Source organism: Pygoscelis adeliae, unplaced genomic scaffold (genome assembly GCF_000699105.1).
Source record: "Pygoscelis adeliae isolate BGI_AS28 unplaced genomic scaffold, ASM69910v1 Scaffold149, whole genome shotgun sequence".
NCBI classification, from domain to species: domain Eukaryota; kingdom Metazoa; phylum Chordata; class Aves; order Sphenisciformes; family Spheniscidae; genus Pygoscelis; species Pygoscelis adeliae.
The window spans coordinates 624,512-644,211 of NW_008825494.1; the positions used below are offsets into that span (position 1 = coordinate 624,512).

At 41.6% G+C, this 19,700-nt stretch overlaps 1 protein-coding gene across 1 annotated transcript in view; it reads left to right on the forward strand.

Annotated features, from left to right (window-relative positions):
- DHRSX (dehydrogenase/reductase (SDR family) X-linked) overlaps nucleotides 1-19,700 on the forward strand; it is a 154,207-nt gene that overhangs the window by 123,715 nt on the left and 10,792 nt on the right. The gene's annotated exons all lie outside the window — the stretch shown is intronic.

Below are 19,700 nucleotides of genomic sequence, written 5' to 3' on the forward strand. Positions count from 1 at the left end.
CTTCATCACATAGGTACACCCTGTTCAGCTCTGGCAGAACTGCATCACAAGGCGATGTTTAGCTCCACAGCAAGCTCATGTTGAAAGCTTGCCTGGCGGTTTGAGTAGCACTGTACCGAGCGCTGTAGTATTCAGCATTCAAGCCTGGGTGGGTCTTGTGTTGGTCTCGTGCATTAGGGTAAATTTCCCCTGAGAAAAGTAAGAAAGCAAGTACAAGACAATTCAGTTGTCTGATAATATTAACTGATAGTTGGTATTATGGATTTCTTCTCCCCTGGAATTTTGTTCCCGAGTGCACATACATGAATCTTCCTTTTAGGATTATGGCAGTAATGCATTGAAAATGAGGTGATAGCTCTCTAATCATATTGGCTCACTAACTTTTATCACCCTGAAGTATTCCGGAGTGGTTTCTAAACGCATGCAGGAAATTGCTTCACCCACTGCAACCTGGCGCTCGTGAGAGCCAACACAGCCCAGATAGCTCTGGTGAGGAAATGCATCACAGATTTATCACATCACATTCCCTCAGGAGAGAGTCAACATGTTGTTTGATTTAATTCCAAAATATTGTGGCAGAGCCTCCACTACCTTTAAATGCAGTTCCACCAGCACTGGTCCCAGTTGCATTCAAGTCAAATACTTCCTAGGGATTGCAGCCTGGCCCCCACTCTCACTGGGCTGCTCGTATTTGAGGTGGCTCAGTGTGGCAGACAAGGCTGTCAGCTCAACATCCGCCTCAGAGCTGCCTCAAGATATTTAGGTACGTAAGCAAATGAACCTACAGTCTCGTAAATAGGCCATGATATGTACATGTAATTTACTCAAAGTATTAACAGCCTGAGTTTCTCAGAACTGTGAAACATTGTTTTCTGGTCTTCATACGTAGCTGTCCTGGTTTTGGCTGGGATAGAGTTAATTTCCTTCCTAGTAGCTGGTACAGTGCTGTGTTTTGGATTTAGGATGAGAACAAAGTTGATAACACACCGATGTTTTAGTTGTTGCTAGGTAATGCTTACACTAGCCAAGGACTTTTCAGCTTCCCATGCTCTACCGACTGAGAAGGCTGGAGGTGCACAAGAAGCTGGGAGGGGGCACAGCCAGGACAGCTGACCCAAACTGGCCAAAGGGATATTCCATAACATATGACATCATGCTCAGTGTATAAACTGGGGGGAGTTGGCTGGGGAGCAGCGATCACTGCTCAGGGACTGGCTGGGCATCGGTCAGCAGGCGGTGAGCAGTTGCATCACTTATTTTTCCTGGGTTTTGTTTCTCTCTCTCTTTTATTGTTTTCCTTTTCATTGCACATTATGATTATGACTATGATTATTATGATTATTATTAAATTCTATTTCAATTATTAAACTGTTCTTATCTCAACCCAGGAGTTTTCTTGCTTCCGATTCTCTCCCCCATCCCACCGGGGCAGGGGGAGGGTAAGCGAGCAGCTGTGTGGTGCTTAGTTGCTGACTGGGGTTAAACCACGACAGTAGCTCAGTAAAAATCTCAGCCAAATCAGTTTTTTCCCCAACAAGCTGCAGTGAGAGGCATCCCTGTAGAAATAAGATAGGCCAAGCTAAAGGAGCCAGTGACAGTCATAAAAATTGTGAAACAAATGCCTGCCCTTTAGAAGTGATGGTTTCATTCTTTCTCAGCTCGATTCTTTCTCAGGAAAGTTATTGTCTGCTGTGATACTTGTTCTTTAATTTTCTGTTTTGCAAATGTTTTCTCTGTTCTTAATAAACAGGGATTGCACCTGTCACACGCAAGAGAGAAATTATGTTTATTCCTCAAAAAAATAAATTGATTTCTACCCCTATGACTTCTCAGTAAATAAAAGCTGATGAGCTGTCACAGTTCTCTGCAGTGTGGTGAAATATGTTATCCCTTTGAAGTTTTAACATAAAGTGATCTTCTTTTTGAAGACATGAAGTTCAAACTAGTAAACAATAGCTAATTAATAAGATAATAATAGCCTGAAAAGATATTGGTTGGGCATCAAATTGGAATTTAGCCAACTGTGCAACACACCAGTTTTAGTGATGGGTACTGTCCAAGCTGGAAGCTGGGAAGGTACCATTTCCTTCTCAAGTATTTCTGCTTCTGCTACAGATACTGAATATTCATTCTTAAGCCAGATGGCCTCTGCTTGTGATACAATTAAAATGCCTTAGAGCAAAAAAAATGTTGACTCTCATTAATGTCCAATGTCAGGGACTGTTCTGTTTCATACAACTTCATGATGCCATCGAAGTAGAGTCATTTCCCGCATAGCAGCGCTATAAACTTCCCCCAAACCTTCTTTATGACAAGCTGGGTGAATGTGTCATTATCAGATATAGAGTATTTGGTCCTTTCAGCCGCCTCAGCTTGGTATTTAGGAAGGCATTGTGGAAGGAAGACTGCACATCAGATCTTGTCTCAGCTGTCATTTCCAAAGACATAGTGCCATGTAAGTGATTATTGACTGACAAACTGGAAATTATTAGGATTAGTGACCCCAGCAGCCTGTAAAAGTGAAGGGAAAGGCTTCAGGAATACAGGCTGGAAATCAGCCAATATAAACTAGTTAATTTCTTTTGTCTGTCAAAATAGGCTTAACTTCAGCGTAATTTTCCTATAACACTTTTTAAAGAAATGCTTCCAGTCTGTAAGTGCTGCTAGAAAACAAGATCTAAAGAACCTGGATTCATCATTCATGCCAGAGGACGTAGTCATGCAGGTCTTATTGCAGCATTTCTTATTCAAACTGTCCCTTTGGCACTGTGAATGTAGAAAATTCATTTCATCCTCCTCCCCGAGGTGTCAGAAGACAAACACATCACCACACAATAACACCAGCTGTACAGAACGAGAATAATTAAATTCTACAGCTGAAAGCAGCAATTCATCAGCATCAACATCTTCGGTCCATGTGAGTGTGTGGTCCTCACGTAAAGCTAGTCTGGAATTTTCTCACAAAATGAAAACTCCTTGCAGAAACATGTCATTCGTGGTTAATTTTTACAAAAGGCTTTTCAGATCAAAAGTGGGATTCTGGTCAAAATCAGAGAGAAGGAAACAGTCTACTTTATCCCAGTAACTCTGATCTTTAAACAGGTCCCATTTTTGTACACATTGGTACAGGGATTTAAGCTTCAGAGCCATAGGGCTTCTTTTTTCCATCTAATGAATATTTGCTTTTCATACAGCCATAGGATGATTCTAGGGGAAAAGAGGGAGGGACCCACCTGAGAAGGATAATGAGCAATCCACTTTTGAGCTACCAAATCCTGGTGATTTGGGTATTTTTCTTGGATGTGAATCCCTGGACTTGGGTAGGCACCCAGGTCCTGCCTGTTATGGGGTATGTGGATGCAGCTTGGCTGCTTTATTTATTCTAATTGCTAATTAAGGAGGTTTTGGAGCATGGAGTGTTTTGAGTCTGTCCTAATTAGGATTAGACCGCTCTAAAGGAGGCTGACTCAAAGTGCACATCTACATAGCATTGGACCCTGGTCTCCACCGAACCTGTCGTTCTCCTGCAGTCCCAAAATATCATTATTTTTGTGTGTGTTTTCTCAGGTCTAAGTAGCTGAAATGTTTATTATAAGAGACACGTTGAGAGTTGCTGGAGAGTGTTTTGATGGCAGGAAAGTGAAGGATTTGTGTTGCGTGCCTTGGTGTATGGCATGCAAAGGGATAAGGATGCTGTACGGGTCAGCACAAAATGGGTGGGATTGTGTTGGAGTGCATCAGAGGGAGTCAAGGCTGTTGAAGTTCTTGTTTATAACTCTTATTTGGAGCAGCTGCTGGTGTGATCTATCCCCAAATCACACCCAGGCTTCTTCTTGGAGGATGCTAGTTGGAACAGGCCAAAACACAGCCATGGAGCGGGTGAAAAAATGAAGCGGTGTGCACAGTCAGAGAGATCCATCTCGCACCCTGTCCCACAGATTTGTTTGTTTGAAAAGGGAAGAGCATCCCTTTGTTTTCCTGACAGTGTGAAATGGGAAGACTATCTCCCATCTTTCAAAAGTGTTCACAGGGCAGGAAAACTGTCTCTATGTCTAACTCTGCCTGCAGGATTGACCCTTTTTAGCCTGGAAAATGGTCTAAAGAAACACAGGTTAAACCTACACTATGCGTTATGTAAAAACCTACACTTGCCCTATGTGAAATTGTTTTGGAGTGAAACTTCTGGACTGGTAAGTGACTGAAATGTTGTGGTATCATTTTACTGGCAGGTCAGAAGCATACTGAAAATGGGCATTTGTACTGTGTAAGAAAGGGTTTATCCCTAATTCCCGTGTGGCAGAGGACTGTTGATTTAACTTGACCACTCAGGCAGATTCTTTTGTTCTACCTAAAGGAATTAAATTTTTATCCAAAAGAGTGAAAAAATAGTATCTGTATTGCTGTAATGGGGAGAGAGTAAGCAAGCAGTTAAGAAATTGTGCAAATACATGAGCCTAACCAGTGTTAGCACATCAGCACATAGCGTCTTGTAATCTGTAACTATTTTCCTACTCGGAACCCACAGAGTTGGTTAGGAAAGACATTTTCCATCAATCAATTTATTCCTTGCTAACATTTCTCGGCAGTGCTTTCCCATGTATTTGGTTAATACCTTTGTATGGTAATCTATTCCCAGACTTCCTAAAAATGGAATAAACACAAAAGAGGAAGATAATTTGCTGTGGACCAAAAACATGCCAGGGACTCAGTACTGATTCCTGTCAGTTTAAAAGAAGGTAACCGCAATGCCTCTAATGTAAAGGTCTCAAAAAAGAGGTTGAAAGGTTGGGGAATTAGAGAAAATCTTGAAATTTCAACTAGACCATTAGCCTTTCACTTTCAATCCATAATCTTTATAGTTAGGGGTTATAGCATCACACTACTGTAATTCTCCCTCACACGCCTGGGAAGTTCTACCTCCATCACCACATAATTAAAATTCCATTTTCTTTCGGTCAGGTAATACAACGCTGTTGGAAACTTGAACCCACTGGCAGCAGAACACAGGGCAGCCACTAACCTTTCTCATCAGCATATCTCTCAGATACCTCTTTGAGAGAGAGAAAAAAAGAGAGAGAGAGAGGGGACCACCCCAGCCCCACTGAAATGACCTATTCAGCAAGGTTAGGAACAGGAGTTACAGGCAGTTTCTCTCTTCCATGCGGAAGAGCCATAACACTGAGTTAAGGAGAAAGACCACCTTCTTCCCTTGGAAAATCCTGCTACCGAGCTTGCAGGCAAGCAGCAGTTTGGAATTAGATCACGAAAATAAGGAGATGCAGAGGAGGAGGTTGTGGGAGTGCATATTCATATATATATATACACGGACAGTTTGCCACCAGGTGTGGTGTGCATTATAGATCAATTAATATTTCTCTGGGGATGACCTACCTAAATTCCTTATTGTTTTGCTACTTGTGAGTAATGCATCCGTAACAAAACAATGCTGATAAAATTTATATTGCAAAGCCCCATCATCTAAAGCTCCTACTCACTACAGAAAAATTAATTTTAGGAGGTTTTGGAGATTTACAGGCACTCCTTTCCCCCTCTCTGAATGTAGCAGTCCTTAATGTACCAGTAATCCAAGGAGACTGAAAAACCTTTCAATGTGAAGTAAGGAAACTCTTCCACAAACAACATAGACACAATATTTAATGGTTATCCTGAGCTTTCAAAGGTTGACAGAAAATGCCAAGTTCTGCCGAGAAGCTGAAAACATCTCCTTTTCCAGTGGTCTAAGGCATCTATGCCTGGAAGCCATCTCTGGCAGGTCTCCCAGTTCATAAGTGTCTGCAATATGAATGCCTGCATCAGAGCTGTTCATCCAGTGATCTCCTCATGGTCACTGCTAGTACTGGATCTGTCTTATCCTAAGATAAATACCTACAGTTGGCCAGATGAATCAAGTCCTTCAAGTCCCACTTTATCCCCGTGAACGACGAAAGGGTCCTCTGGTGACTAGCTCAGCTGTAGATGTCTGTGCTGTATAAAGGTGTAAAGTTAGTTAAGATGTATCCCATCCCAAGGTAGAGGACATTAAATTTGTGTTATCTTAAAAACCAGCAATGCTAGTAAAGAACTGAAGATATAGTATGTTTTTGGATGTGCACAGGAGAGAGTAGGAACTGGCAAGGTGTGTTCACATATCTGGGGCACAAGTAATCTGTAATCAAGCTGGTTTTTCAAATGGCAGCTCTAAGGTGTTCGGAGTATCAGACCATTTCCCATATAAGAGAGAAATGTGTTTGTGGGCAGCCGCAGGTGAGGAAATCCCAGTTACTTATGAAATTTATTTTTCATGTATGTTTACAATACACCGTGTGCCTCCACTATTTATCACATAGATATTGCCATGCATTTAAATCGGTAGTTATGTGTACTCCCTGTATCTATTTATAATAGTGTAATGTATGTAACGAGAGAACCACGGAAAGCAAGCACTACCCACTATTTGAGGAAGAACTGGAAACAGCAAATACATTTTTTAAAGTAACAGAATCATCCAGCAACCAATTTGTGAGTTTTGAAAAGTTCAATTTGGAAGTCACTTGAATAACTCTGGCTTTAGTAATGACTATAACAATTACAATTGCCAGCCCCAAACATCTGTGTTTGCATTTTAGAAAGGATACTGAGATACTGCAAGGCGTAGTTCACGTGGTTCATTTTGTTCTCATTATGTTCTCAGCTAAATACATGGGATTTGGTGGATTTTAATAGGGAAACATGAGAAGGAAATTTGGTGCAGTGGCTCTAGCCCCCATTTTTCTAGAAGGAACTTGATCCTAGATGTGGCACAAACACAAGTCATTAATACAATCTGTCTGGAGTTAGTGGTTTCTATACGTTATTACGTATTTAAACATTCTCTTTAAATTGGGTCTGTGAGTCTCTTCAGGGCAAATGGCTACATGTGGTTGTTGCCATTGCAGTGCTGGAAAGGGGAAGTAACCACAAGAGTTTCACGTTACCATGTACCAGGCTCTCTGCGGGGAATACAGAACATATGCAGAAGAGGATTTGGATGAAACCTGAGCAACATGCAATAAAACAAGAATGAACTTGGACAGCTTATAAGGGATGGGATTTACGGTGGTATTTGTTTGGCTCTGTCACGCTGACCTACTTTTCTGTCACTGGAATAGGAAGGAAGTGCTGCTGCTGGTCCTAGGCTCAGGCACGGTCTGAAAAAATAAGAGTTGCTCCCAATGTCTCTTTATTGCTCATCAAAGTCTTGGAGCTAGCCACCGCCAACTTACAAGCTTAACTTACCGTCTTACTAATAGTTTATCCAATTTAATATATATGTTACTTTTTGAATGAATAGCAGGGGCCAGAGTTGGTGCCCTCTGCCTGGCAGCCCTATGTTCCCACGGCTTTGCTGTGAGCGGCGTTGTGCAGAGGCTCTCCAGCTGCCTTGCATCCCTGCAGCAGGCAACAGTATGCTGAGGCTGAATGTGTCTCAGGCAGAGCGGTATTTTTTGCCTTATTGAATATCTTTGCCTGCCAAGCTCTTGAGATGCAAAATGCAGTCTTCCACAACGTCTGCCACTTGTCGCATTCTATCCTAAGCTGATAAAAAATGTAGAAAGAGAAAAGCTGTCCCATTGTTTTTGGAGCTCAGAGTGTTGAAGATAAAATTACACGCTAGGAGTATATTTTGACATGTGGCTCTGTTCTAAAAGTGATGTAGAAAAGGCAGTATGGGGCAGCATGCTTGTTTTTTCTGTTAAGGTTGTACACTGTCCACGTACAAAGGTTATTTTTATGACTGCCCAAGCTGTAAATTCAGCTTGATCATTTCTCGGAGAGGAGTTCAGTTATCACCACTCTCATACATCATGACCAGTAATGACAACTTAGGTCCCCATTTTCCTTTGCATATAAAATGATGAATTCCATCATTGTGAAGTTTTTGGTACTTCATCAGCGGCTTTGCACAGGTGTAGCTGATCAGAACCTGCTTAAACAAGTAAATAAGACCCAAATCTAAAAGCATCCAGGTCCCAATCTTATTGTGTGTTCTTGCAGCAAGGATTATCTGATCTGATTTCGCATCCTGTATGTGGAGTACTGTCCTTATGTAAAGCATTTTACATGTCTGATCCTGCTCCTTAAAGGCCCTCCTTGATCTGGGGCTGGCCTTTTATTTCTTGCCTGGTTTAGGTTTGTGGCACACGTGTCCTATTTTATATGCCTATTACCTGGGGAAGTGGATTAAGACTGGCACAGATACACCTAACCCTAATCGCTTTAGAGGCCCTGCAGGTTTCCAGAGGTAGTAAGTACTTCAAATGCTTATAATGCTAGATTCAGCTGATGTTGCTTGAAATCCATTCAAGAAGCAGATCTGGAAGGCAGGAAGCAGGAACTGTTACATAGTCTTTTTTTTCTAAATATAATTGCCCTGTTAATACTATTTTATATACACTCAGTGCTCAGTTTTGATTTTGGTGGTGTGGTGGGTTTTTTTCCCCTCATATTGGGGCAAGCCTGTTTCACATGAAGCACTGTTTTCACTGCAAAATATATCCATCACCCAATACCTTGGCTGCATAACTTCTCCTATGAGAGTTTCAACCCACTCTGCACAGCACTGGGTCAAAGGCAGATTGCTGGTGAGTCATCTGTTTCCAGCTTTTTGAAAAAGTGATAAAATATAAAATGTGTTTGTGCTGAGGTACCTGGATTTGTCATCTCGAGGTCACTAGACAACGGTTTACTCAGAGGAGCCAAGGGGATTATAAAGCACCTCCAGTGCTCAGAAGCAGCACTTGTACATGTGATGTACAATCTGTCCCACGATCTCCCGGTTGGAAAGAAAGCGTTTGCAGCATTAGCATCCTTAGGCTTTATAGATGTGAGCAGGTACCATCCCGCTCAAGGATGGTACCAGTGCTGTCGCTGTTACCATAAAGACAACACATCTTTCGTGTGTTGATTTCAGTTTGACTCTGTAGAAGCTCTGGGCAACAACTTTTTTTTTCTTTTTATTGTCAAGTTATATCATGATATCTAGCAATAGCCTTTAATCAAAATAAACAACAGTAAGGTTGCTTTTAAGGAAACAATTTTTTTGAGACAACAATGAATTGAAGCAAGCTGACTGGACATGTATTTACTTTGAGGAAGTGAGAAAGAAATAAGAAGAAAGAAGTAAGAAACTAGTTTCTAACCATTGGAATCAGACTCTGGAAAAGGCTTCCACAGAGTGGTAGCTATAAGAAAACTGTTGTTTTTAAGATGGAGTTTAAATAAGTTTATGGAGAAGATCAGCTGATAGGATATCTGCAATATGCAGAGATCAGAGATGTCCCAAGAGGTCTCTGGAGTCCCTTGTTCCTTCTGAATTCCTTTTGTATTTAGAATCCAGTTATTTTTCCTCAGGTTTATCTGTTTTACTCCCATGTTGAAAAGAAAAAAGGAATCCAGTATAAGGGTCCAAAAGTGAAGACTTCCCAACAAACATTCATTTTGATTTTGAACATGTTGAGTACCCAGCAAACCCTTCTTTATGAAAACTTTTGGTGAAAGTGTGCCACTTCTTGCACTCGCCTCCATCCTTGCCTTTCTAGACAATAGTTCGTCCAGTTGTTTGCTGATAAACTGTGTTGAACTGTGCTTCCAGCTGTGCTCGCTCTTGGGTCACAGGAGAAAATCATTGATGTGGCTATGGGTCAGACTGAAGAGCCTTCAATGAAAATGAGATCTTTTATTGTCCTGGTCAAGAAATCTGTGCATGCTATTAAAAAATAAATTAGCCAAGGTAAATTGAAAATGGAGCTGTAGAGATAGTTGGCGTAGCTACCCTGCTAATCTCTAATCCGGGTTACCACAGCGTTCTTCTAGCAGTCGGTCAGTGCTCAGGAGACCCCTTCCAGCAGAGAGGCCAGGCAGGCAGCAGCAGCAGCATGACACTTGTACGAGAGACCGTGGCTTCCCCTGTGTTCCCACAAGCAGCTCAAGGCCGTCATCTTGTGCCTTCCTGACTGTCTGGTTTGCATCTAAAGTACCTTCAAGACGACTAACTTTAGGGACGCTTGTAGCCCTGCTGCAAGTCAGCTGAGGAGCTCCAACTGACAGTCTCCAGAGTAGACTAGTGGGGGTTTGCACAATGAGGGTTTCCAGTCCTTAAAACGTCCAGAACAGAGAGTTTGGTTCAGGATTTTGCCTGAGGGGAAGAAAGGTATTCTTACGTTCCTGTTTTGTGATGGCAGGTCTGCCTCACCTGAATTGGTGTTTTCACCGCTACTGCACATTTTAAAATTAAAAAAAAAAATCTATTTTCCTTTTTTTTTTTTTCCAGTTTTTGTGGACTTTTTTATCTAAACCATGATGTGGTATGTTAGAGGGGGCAAAGCTGGGTTCTTGGTCTTTCTTGGGTGGGTCCTTCAAATCAGAGCAATAGATCTGCTGCTGCAAACTACTGATCATAGATCCATTATGATAGCTAAGGTGTGTTGATGCTCCAAATTACTGAGTTAAAGCTTTGTCCTCTGATATCTATTTAAAAATAAATCCTTTGGATTATACTGAAAATTTGAACTGTCAAGAAATAAATGGTGTGGTGAACTGAACTGGTCTCTTAAGCTGCCCTCAATTTAGCTGTGTTGCAGTAATCTCTTATTCACCTTTCATTGCTGTCAGCAGCCTGCAGGATTTCTTTTATATTTATGATGGAAATGTCTGTCTATGAATCATGTCACTGAGATGTCTGTATTTTTGCCGCTTCAAGGAATTAGTAAACAGTGCATAGTTTCTCTGGTAAAGAACACCGCAATGCTGTGCCATTTGTACCAATAGAGATTTCTTCACGTAAACAGCTTTCTTGCATAAAAAATTCCTTATTTTCATGTGTGGTAGGTGGAAGGTATTTTTGTTAAGTAAGTGCATATAACTTCATTTCTTATTTTTCCATATTTTCACTGTCAACATGTATTTCTGTAAAACTTTTGGTGACAGTAGGTATTTATTAACAGGCTTTTGCAAGTATTTTCTTATTACAGTTACATAGTGCCTTTATCATAGAAAAATAGATGTATCTGAAATGCAGGAGCCTGGTGTACCTTTCTTGTTTTGGAGTCCCTTTGCTAAAATCTGTGGAAACTGGATAATTTGCATTTTAAAATACCACTTACCTTCAAGTATAGAACTTTTTCATATACAAAATTATAGTAATAAAACATAATTTCCTTTTAATTAAATATACTAACCAAAAATGTAGCCTACTGTAACTTTGCAAGTTATATATATATTATTAAGTAGTTTTAAATAATATTTTTTCACTTTTAATTTCAGTCACCTGCAATACCTAAGAATTTTTAGGAAAGATAGATAAATAGCTCTAACAAAACGCAAAGCACTGAATATTTTGGAAGACTGCGAGATCCTTTTCATTTGATCTGCTGTTTGTTATTGTCACTGTAGATTATGGATGAGAACACCTGCAATTATCCTCTGGTTAATATACTTTTGAATTGGAAGAAAGAGCAGAGCTATGGCGCAGCTGGCAAGTAGTCAGCTAACCTCCATTGCAAGCATTTAGAACAACTCTTCAGTGGGGCTTCTTAATGATAAAATACATAGGGCTGGCTTTTCTGACGACCCATGGAACGTGATAGATGATAGTAACCTTTTCTCTAAATTAAACCAGAAAACCAGTGCGCTCAGGCGCACGAGCTTTGGGATAGCAGCTTCCTTTCCTGCCCCTCGCCCCATAGGTACATTTTTTATGTTTATTTTAAAATTATGTCAGTATATTCTGGGCTATATTCTCATCGCCATTTCATTGAGCCTCCTTCACACTTCATAGTTTTGAAATAGTTATATTTGTACTTATTTAATGTAGCAGCAGTTAGCGCAGGCCAGAGGACTGTCTAGATTTTATTCCCTTTTCTGCACAAAAGCAAACTACGAGTGAGCAACTCTCTACTGCTTGCAAATGTGTATGCTGAGAAAATCTTCTGTCTTGTTTTGTAATTTCTCGTACTTGCCTAAATAAAAGGAAAAAAACCCTGAGTGAGCTTTTCTGAAATGAGTTTATGTTTTCAGAGAAGGAGTTAAAGAGCATACTTGGCTCGGGCATCTATTTGTGCTTAGGGAAACATTTTCTATAATAACGTGTACCTCAGTGCTATTTTCTCTACAAATTTCTCTTTGTGGCGATGGGGTTTTTTTTTGCTGTGGTCATCTACAGCTATTTGTAAATTTTTCATAATATTAATTTAGACTAGAAGAGGAATCTGCCTCATTTTTCAAGAACCAAACCACATTTCACTATTTTATTATATTAGTGATTAAAAAATACTGCTGTTTTCTTCTGCAGAACCTAAATCTGGTGATTTCTAGTCGCAGCTGTGTATTTATTCCTTTAAAAATCTCTCCCTCCGATCAGATGCTGCTGGTAACTGTTGTCAGGTGTTCGAGTAGCTGTGCTCTGATGGCAGGCGTGAAGTTGTCTATTCATTTTCTAAGCAAAGACCAGATGTTTGTTCTGGGGTAAGCAGACTGATTTGCAGTTAAAACCTAAAGTAAAGGTACATCATTGCAGGATATGAAACAGCCATGTCTCAAGCCGCATGTAACTTAAAAGGTAGAAAAATGTGAGAGCTAGAGGTAATCAGCTTCTTCACTGCCCTGTTCATCTGGGGTATTCATTTACGCAAGTGAAGAACGGATGGGTTATGCTCTCCCCTGTGTTAACAGAGGAGAATTCAGATTTGTGCTGTGGACTAATTCATGCTTTTCCCTTGCTCTACACGGAGATGGCGATAAAAACAAGGCGAAGGCCTGTATTCCATTAGGCCGATGGGAACTCACCGGTTGGTTTTAGGAGCCAGTGATAAATCTGTCTCCCTGGGAGACTGCAGCAAGCATTGAGGCACACCACCTCCAGCTCTGGCCACTTCACGTACTTCCAGTTACTCTGAGCAGTAAACCATTGCACACCGAAAAAGAAACTGGGAAGACTTTAAAAATTTGAAGTCCTGCAGGGTTATACTGGGCCCGTGAGAGGTGAAGTCTTCATCATTTTGTGACTGACAATGCCTTACACAAAAAAGAGCTCTGCACAGAGTCCCATGGCTACAGCGCTCTGGTCATAGTCATGCCACTGCTGGCTGTTAGACTTATCCATCAGAAGTCTAGCTTTTGCATTTTATTCTAGTGTCTTTAATATAGTAACACTAACCTTTAATATATACACAATATTGTGGGAAAAACTACACTGTGACAAAGAACAAAGGCAAATATTGCTGAAGAAATTTTAAATAATGTGCAGATCTCTTGTGGGCATTGATTCATGTGCTTCATGGTGTCAATAATTGTTTGTGAATTGCAGCCATTTTTTTCCTCTGAACAGAGCATTACTCCCAAAATATAGTCATTAGCTATTGATTAGCTCTACAGTTATTTTTATGCATCAGTAATTCCAATAAAAAATAAGTAGCACTTATTTTACAGCCGTGTGTAAGATCCGTACATTGTTCATTAGTAACTGAAAGGAGTCTTTAGAATATTTTTTTTATTGCAGAGACCACATTGACGTTTTCAATAGCCATAAGTCTCAGGACAAATGGAAAAAGTCTTCAGGGCTTTTTTTTTTTTTTAGGTTTTTTTTTTTTTGACGAGGGAGTTGTAAATGTTCTGCTGTCTCAGGACAGGGCTGCAATAAGAAGGACATATTTGTCACTGTTTGGTGCTAATGTAATTTCCTGTTTTTCCTACTGTATGACTCTCCTTTTAATCCCAATTGTCGGTAATGTGCTATTTTTTGATTAAATGATGAGACCTGAGATTCAGCAAGAAGAAAATAATTAAAACTATTTGTTTCACAGACTGTCAGCAACTATTAGGGTTTAGACAAATATAAATTAAGTTTTTTTTTCCCTAAGCCATGTTACAGACTTTGCAAAGTTCACAAACAATTGTAATCCTCTTTTATTGAGCACAGATTTAAAAGTAAAGGTCAGTTATATTTTGGTCACTGAGGAGTTTATGTAAGTGGTAAAAACCAAATGTTTAGATTATTTTTATATAAAAAGCATGCTGCTTGGGAAACTCTTGCTTCTCCATTGTGGCTCCCTTACAGAGCTCAGGGACTAAAAACTAGCCGCATCAGCTCAGCAGATGTTTGCAGAGCAAAGTGGGCTTTGCAGCTCGTCAGTCCAGCCGCAGGAGTGGCTCACGCCCCGGGAAGGGCCGAGCAGCGGCAGGGATTGTGGCTGATGCTGGTGGCCTTCATGCCCTGAGACCGGCCCTACTCACACTCCTTCCCCTGGATGCAGCCCTGTGCATCCAGCAATGCAACATGCTATCACACCACTGTTTCAATGCCTCTTGAGATTTTGCTGCAAGAGGAGCCTTGTTTTCTGCCCTGCTTTAAGGGCTTGGCACTGCTTGCGGACCCACCATTTCTCCTATCTTCTCAGATTTGGCTGGGACAAGGTATTGATGAGGTTTCACCTAATATTTCCCTCTTCTTTCTGTACTATCAAAAGACTTGGGCTTGCTCCTTTGTTTGCGCCAGAGATGGTAAGAGCCGTCTGCCCCTCATGCTTTGAAGACTGCTCTCTACCCGTTTTTGGTTTCTGAAGGGGCTCGGTGACACGGATGGGTGATCTGAGGAGGGCGAGTGTCAGCGCTGCACCGGGAGCCCCTGAGGAGCCCCTCCTCTACATGGCATATGGGCTACAAAAAGGGATCTGATCCAATGGGGACAAGTGCCTGTCATGCTGATATAGGAGCCACGCGCAGTGAGGTTGCGGTGAGGGCCTGGCAAGAGGCATTTAGGAGTTTAGGAGGAGGAGGAGGTGATTCTACCTCTATTCTGTTCTGGTGAGACCCCACCTGCAGTACTGCATCCAGCTCTGGAGCCCTCAGCATAAGAAAGACACGGACCTGTTGGAGCAGGTCCAGAAGAGGGCCACGAAATGATCAGGGGGATGGAACACCTCTCCTGTGAAGAAAGGCTGAGAGAGTTGGGGTTGTTCAGCCTAGAGAGGAGAAGGCTTTGGGGACACCTTATTGCAGCCGATCAGTACTTAAAGGGGGCTTATAAAAAAGATGGGGGCAAACTCTTTAGCAGGGCCTGTTGTGACAGGACAAGGGGGAATGGCTTTAAACTAAAGGGGGGTAGATTTGGACTAGATAGCAGGAAGAAATTTTTTACGCTCAGGATGTTGAAACACTGGCACAGGTTGCCCAGGGAGGTGGTAGATGCCCCATCCCTGGAAACATTCCAGGTCAGGTTGGACGGGGCTCTGAGCAACCTGATCTAGTTGAAGATGTCCCTGCCCACAGCATGGGGGCTTGGACTAGATGTCTTTTAGAGGTCCCTTCCAACCCAAACTATTCTATGATTCTATGATTCTATAAAAGGGAATGAATAAGAGCTGGGACTATCTGTGAGACTGTTGTGGGGCATGATGAAAGGGCAGGCGGAGAAATGGGTGAAAGTTTAGACTGCAGACATGCTTTGCATACCACCTAGAGAAGCGGAGTTCTAATCTTGATTGGAACAATTCAATTCCACTGTGAAGTACATATTAAATAACAATAGGCGACTGCAGAGCTGTGCAGACTTGCAGGTGAAGAGCAGAATTTTAAGCAAGCTGCTGGGCGGGCGGGCGAGGCGGCGGGGAGGACTGGGACAGACGGTCTGCACTGGCATTCAATCTTCTGCTCAGACCTCAGCCCATATTTTTATGAGTTAAAAGCAGATACTAAACTGCAGCACAGTTCTGCATTAATTCAACTGGAATTTTTCGTGGGAAGCAGAAGTTTAATCATCTGGAGCATAGCTGTTTGCAATGTATCACCGTGAGCGAGCGAGCGGGGAGGGCTCATTGATTGGACTCTCAAGGCAAATGGACATGTGTAGCAAAATGGCATTAGCAAAGAGCATAGTTCAATATGGGCTCCCTAAACAAAGTGAATTATTTCAGCACCAGATGAGTCTGTAACATGTATTTATCGAACCACAAAACCTCACAGTATTTGTTTCCCATTCTAAACAACTGCTCTAACCTTTTAGTCAAAAAGCCCTATGAATACAAGTGCAACAGAAACTCTCCTGGGGCACTTAATAAAAAGAAAAGGTTAATTCTCACTGCGTTATTTTGGCTATTGATATTTCTGCAATTGTAAGTCTCTGGGTCATAGCTACCTATGCCCTTAATAAGTCCAATACCAGAAGGTCTCTGCAGAGGCAGGAGCTATCTGGGAATGAAATAAAAAGAATATGAAGATTTTTTAAGATTCTTGCCCCACAACTTTTTTTTTTCCCCCAGTAGCAGGCTGGGGGAAGACTTTAGGTGTGGAAGAGATTAAATGTTTTTCTCCTTTCTGGTTTTTCATTGTCCTCCTTCAGGTAATGAGATTTGCCACTATGAATCTCATTTTTGGAACTTGAACAAATTCTTCCTGTGACACAAGCCGGGACAGTTGGTTTAGTCATTCACACAGGACTGGGGTGTACCGTGTCACCTGTACAGCAACGTGGCACTTCTGCTGCGACTTCTGTCGTCCGGCAAAGGAAACAGGAACATGGGAAGGGCCACATCTGTCACCAAATCCAGTCCTGACCTTTGCAGGGGAGACATTTTTCACAAATTAGTGGCTCCATCTGCTACTTTAATGAAGATCTACAAAACATCTTAGAAATAAGCTTTGATATTAAAGTTAACAAAATCAGTGGATAGTAAATCTGGGTCTTGCCACTTACTAGTACTTAACAATTTTCAGTACATCCCACTTCCCTGCTTTCCTTTATCAGTTTCACTGACAAGAACTGCCACCTTTGTTTTTCTCTCTCTGCCCCCTTGCAAACTAATAATCAATCACACCTCCCCAGGCTAACATCCCCCTCTGCACTACGAGTACCAACCTGCCCTTCTTTCAGCCTGTTTAGCTGATTAAATGTGATGAGTTTAAACTCACAAGTAATTGTTTTGAAGATGGAAGCTTTTTGCTTCTGTTTCAGACCTTGGGAAGCATTTGTGCAGCTGAGAGTTTGTGTGTTTGCTCTCTCTATAATGAGCTCTGCAGTAAAAGATATGATGCCTCAGATCTTCTCTGACATAATTTTAAAAACATGACTAACCTCATTGAAATTAATGGCACTATTTGCCTGTCTAAAGTTATACATGTTCTTTGGGGGCTCTTCTAAATTGAAGCCATCAAGAGGTTCCTTGGCGGACACTAAAGAGCCCTGAGGTTGATTGTTTTAAGCAAAGGGATTTAAGTTACAGAGCTTAAACTCACTTTCAGTCTACACAATAAAAAGCTTGGTTTGAATAATAAGATTTAGTCCTCCTTTGCATTTGCATTTTAAGTTATTTTGCGAAAAACAGGTTGATTCTGATGGCTTAGTAAGCATTCAGATATGTCGATTTGCAACTGAATATAGCCTTTGCCTTTAAATGTAATACTTCTCTTGGGTAACGGAGAGGATAAGCTACGTAAACAGTTCCATAATCGTATGGTTTCAGAATCTATCTGTGATTTCATCACTTTAGCATTCTGTTGTGATAGAAAATGGGAAATGGTAGTTTTGTTTACAAGATGACTAATTTTTTTCTTTACGTTTTACAAGCTGCTTCCAGATGAAATATGAGTTTGATTAAAATGAAGAGAACTGTCATTTTTAAAGGGTTTTATTACTTAAACAGAAATACCTTGAACTTATTGGGTACATTTTTCTCATCAAAACCGAGGATATATAATCAGTAATTACTGACTTGAACTAACTAATTCTGTTTACTGTGTCTGTCAGAAAGATAGGATTAGAAAATCTGAGCCACTCTCACCTATTTCTATTCTTTCACTAAAATAACTATAGAAAATTAGTCTACTCTTCTTGTTTTCCATTTTTGGAGTATGTCACTCGGGACAGACCTAAATTAACCCACTTGTTTATATCCTTTTGGTTTATCATTCCAGATTAAATGCTGTAATTGCCAGCAACTGGAATTATAGGAAACATAAATTTGCAGAATAAGATTCTTTCCCTCCCCACCACTCTTATCTGTCTTCCAGTTTGGGCTTTCTCCTCTCAGCTTGGGGAATATTGCAAAACTATAATTTAAACACAATAACTATATAGAAAACAGAAACCCAGACCAGCTGGGGCATGGGCAGTGCTAAACAGTATTTTGCGATCTGCTCGAAACTTCTTCTTTCCAGCTGGTGCAGCCTCTGCAGGACTATCATGTTTCAGTCCTGCAGAAAGGCTTGGAGCCAGCGAAAGGGAAGAGGAGACAAAGGCTGAGACCCAGGGCGAGGATAAGCGCTGCGAGGTGATGTCTCTTTTTCCACACAAGAGCTTTGTGGTGAGCAGACAGCTCTGCTGTTGACTTGCCACCTCCGTGGCCCCGGACGCAGGGCTGTGTGTGGGCCCCCCGACCCCTCAGTGGGACGTGTTGCGGCCCAGCTAGAATGCTGCTGCAACGTGGATGTGAGAAATTTGGGGGAAAGTGTATTTTTGCTTTCATCTCTCCTATCTTCCCAGGCATCTTTTCATCTTGCATGCTATTAATGCAGAGATGTAGCCTCCTGTAGTCATTTGAGTTAGTTTGTGTGCTTTCTTATTTCTGGTCCTCATCTTTGCTATCGCAGGCACATGGCCTGCCTGAGTCCTGGAGTAGAAATGTCCTCTGCTGACTTTACCTGGTGATCCAGGAAGGGATTTGCACTTTCTCACCTGAGCTGTCTGGTTTCAGCAAGTGCCTCCAGCAAGCAGGTGAGAAACCTGGGCTGGCAGCCAGCATCTCCCAGCCCCACTGCCCGGCTGAGCTCACGGGTGGAAATAGCCCTGCTGCTGTTTGGGGTGCAAAACGGGGGTTGTAGCAATTTAAACAGAAGAGGCTGTGAAATAGCCGCTGGTCTGTGTGATTTGGGGTTATTTCACTTTGTCTATGTTCTGTAGTTTTTATGCTTTGAGTTTTATGCTTATGAACTACTATGAACTACTACTCTTTGTAGTTCATAAAGGTTTGCTATATTGTGGTTATCTTTTAAATATTTCGGAGTTCCATGCCCGTCCTGGGTGCTTATAAGCATTAAAAAAAAACACCAGTCCTTATAAGAAAGTTGTGAAGTTGGAGATATGTCAGTTTCCTTTTTCTGAGAAGGGAAAACAAGATATATGGGCAAAGTGACTTGTCAAATGTTAAACACTAAGTAAAAAAGTAGAGATTATGGTAGGGGGCTACAAGTCAGAGGTGGTCATATATCTTATGCCTGAAGTCTTGTGTTTTCAGCAAAAGCCGGCAAAGACATTTTACTTTGCGTGAGCAGACAGATAATAAAATAAATCGTTCAGTGGTATATGCACTCAGGAGCATCCTCTTCAGCACTTAGAGCCTTGCTGTGTCTCCTGCTCTCTGTGGTTGGTAAAAATGCAGCTAGTGGCTATAGATGGCTATAAATTCTTCAGAAGGGACAGGGGAGGAAGGAGAGGCGGTGGGGTGGCTCTGTATGTTAGGGAGTGTTGCGATTGTCTAGAGCTCAATGAGTGTGATGATGATGATACGGTCAAGTGTTTATGGGTAAGGATGAGGGGGAAGGCCCTCATAATCTGGATGAGGGGATTGAGTACTCCCTCAGTAACTTTGCAGATGACACCAAGTTGGGTGGGAGTGTTGATCTGCTTGAGGGTAGGAAGGCTCTGCAGAGGGACCTGGACAGGCTGGATCGAT